We start from the raw sequence: 2,876 nt of genomic DNA on the forward strand, positions 1-2,876 counted from the left end.
TGGCTGTAAAATTTGAATGAAAAACCAGATTCCATATGGGATTTCAGTGGGCTGCGTGGCGTTTGATGAAAAAACAAGATTTCCATTAGATGAATAGAATGGTGGGCTTTTGTACAGATGCCTGCCATCAGGAGACGGCGGGCAGGCCTCTTCACCTTAGTAAGAATGTGTCTCCCTTCTGCCATATGGAAGCATTGTGGGATCACCAGCTGAGCAATAATGGATACACCGGAAGCAACAGGTAACTTAGATGGTAAAGTAAACACGCAACGCCTGTTTACTAAACTATGTGGAGATATGGAATCAGCAGCATGACGATGTTTCATTTCACACCGGGGCTTGGTGTTTTATCGGGGGGGGGGGGGTGCTGAGAAAGATCTTTCACATTGAGAGAGGAACTGTTGTCGTTCACAATGGATGTGTAAACCAACAGACTTGGTTGAATTTCTGTGTAATGAAAGAAAATAACAGGAAACAGCATCAGTAAGTGTCCCAACACCAGTGATGACTGTTCACCTCCAACACTGGAACCTGGAACTACTTCCCAAAACGTTTAACTGTGATCCTGGCTCAGTTGACATGCCGCTAAGGGGAAATGGAACAGCTGATTGAGCTGTCATTGACTGCAGACAAAGTATTCAGGGGTCACTCCGGAGGACTTTGGTTCCTGACTCAAAGGGAAGATACCCTCGTCTGCCTCTGAGCATTAATGTGGCGTTCAAAACGCGGGCAAACTTGAACGGGAAATCTACGACTTCACTGCGTTCCATGACATGGGACTATGGCGGGGGGGGGGGGGGGACGAGCTCAACTCGAATTCCAACTCAGGTACTCAGGCCTCTTTGAAGAGTTCGGCCTGTAAGATCACTGACGCTTGATTTGACCTTTGCATTTTTCAGAGTCCACGTTCGCCAGCTCATATCTGTGTGAAGCTTGGAGTCAGTGCTCTCGTCTCCGTTAAAACCAAATATCCATCCAGGTTGGATGTGACAGCAGAGATGAGGTGCGCACTGTCGACCACGCCCCTGACTTTGAGAAGCTCTGAGGGGACACGCGTCAAGCCAACCCATCTCGTTAGTGGTGGTGAGAATAAGATAACACTAATTGTAACTGACCTCAATTAGCCACCACATTAAAATGGATGTGCTGGGAAGATTTGAGATACATCAGAAATACTGATACGAATGTTTTTTTCAATTGACTGTTTCAATTGGCTGTTCATTCAGACTGGGTGGGTCCGCGAGAATTTTCAGATGTCAAAATGGGGATTCGGTAAGACAAAAAAAGTAAGGAACAATGTAGTATTTTTGGACCAGAAGCCTATGGGAATAAAGTAAACGCATTTTTAGGACAGCAGGCATCTTCCTGCGGTCAAGGAGCAGGAAGCAGAAGAGGCGTTATAATATATATTATATATATATAGGAACACAACTACTCACAACACTAACCAGACAGACAGACAGACAGACAGAAGACAACAGACAGACGCAGACAAGACAGAGAGCAGAAGACAGACAGACGACAGAGACAGACAGACAGACCAGACAGACAGACAGACTAGACAGACAGACACATACACTCTCGCACACACACAGAACTCTCCACACCACCACACAAGACACACACACACACACGAGAGACGCACAGCAACACAACAACGCAACACACACAGACGCACCACACACACAACAGCACAAAGAGGCACATGGGGTGCTGGCGTGAGGAGTTCTATGTTGTAATGGTATCATGCTTTAACCAGACAGCAGTTAGACACAAGGGGCTGACCATCATCCACTCCACACACGTCTGTCCCCTCTGCTCTGCAGTCAGGTTAGTCATCCTAATTGCCCAGTCAAGGTTAGTCATCATATCAGTCAAATTACCTTCGCTATTTTTCTGCTGTCTGTTTTGACTTGACCTCGCTTGGCTGCTTCAGCATGAAACTATCACCCAGCGAACCCCTGAAGGCTTCTAGCAAGACGGAGACGGAGACGGAGGCAGTGCTACCAAGGCTTCCTGAGTGTGGAAGAGAGAGCGAGAGAGAATCATGCCACTGTTAATTACTGTAATGAACAGGGGCAAGGGACTGTGTGTTTGAGTGTGTTTGTGTGTGTGTGGTGTGTGTGTTGTGTTTTTGTTTGTGTGTGTGGTGGTTTTGTGTGTGCGCTTGTGAGACCACACAACACGTCAGACAAAACAGAAGGTTACTCATGAACCAGATAATTAATAAGACAAACATTTCTCTGCTCCCCGTTAGACCTCAGAGTGCTGAAGGAATGAATAGGGGGTGTGGATGACAGAAGTGGGGTGTGGATGACAGAGGGGGTGTGGGAGACAGAGGGTGTTGGATACAGAGGGGATGGTGGGAAGACAGAGGGGGTGTGGGCGACGAGGGGGATGTGGGAGACAGAGGGGGATCTGTGGAAGACAGAGGGGGTGTGGAAGGACAGAGGGGTGTGGGAGAAGAGGAGGGTGTGGGAGACAGAGGGGGTGTGAAGACAGAGGGGGTTCTGGGGAGACAGAGGGAGTGGTGGGAGAACAGAAAGAGGGGGTGTTGGCGCAGGACAGAATAGAGCTGAAATGCTTCTCTTTTCTTCCTCCTTGTCATCATAATAATAAATAACAGAGGACTTTTCCATTCTCTTCTTCAGTTAGATGACATGTTAGATGACTGTTAGATGACTGTTGTAAGTCTCTGTAAGTCGATTTGGATAAGCATTATCTCTGCTAAATGTCAATGTATTGTTCTCTCTCTGTTGTCTGTCATTGTCTGTCTGTCTGTCTGGTCTGTTGATCTGTGCTCGTCGTCTGTCTAGTCTGTCATGTCTGTCTGTCTGTCTGTCTGTCTGTCTTTGTATGTCTGTCTGTCTGTTCTG

Source organism: Salvelinus sp. IW2-2015, unplaced genomic scaffold (assembly GCF_002910315.2).
Source record: "Salvelinus sp. IW2-2015 unplaced genomic scaffold, ASM291031v2 Un_scaffold3158, whole genome shotgun sequence".
NCBI classification, from domain to species: domain Eukaryota; kingdom Metazoa; phylum Chordata; class Actinopteri; order Salmoniformes; family Salmonidae; genus Salvelinus; species Salvelinus sp. IW2-2015.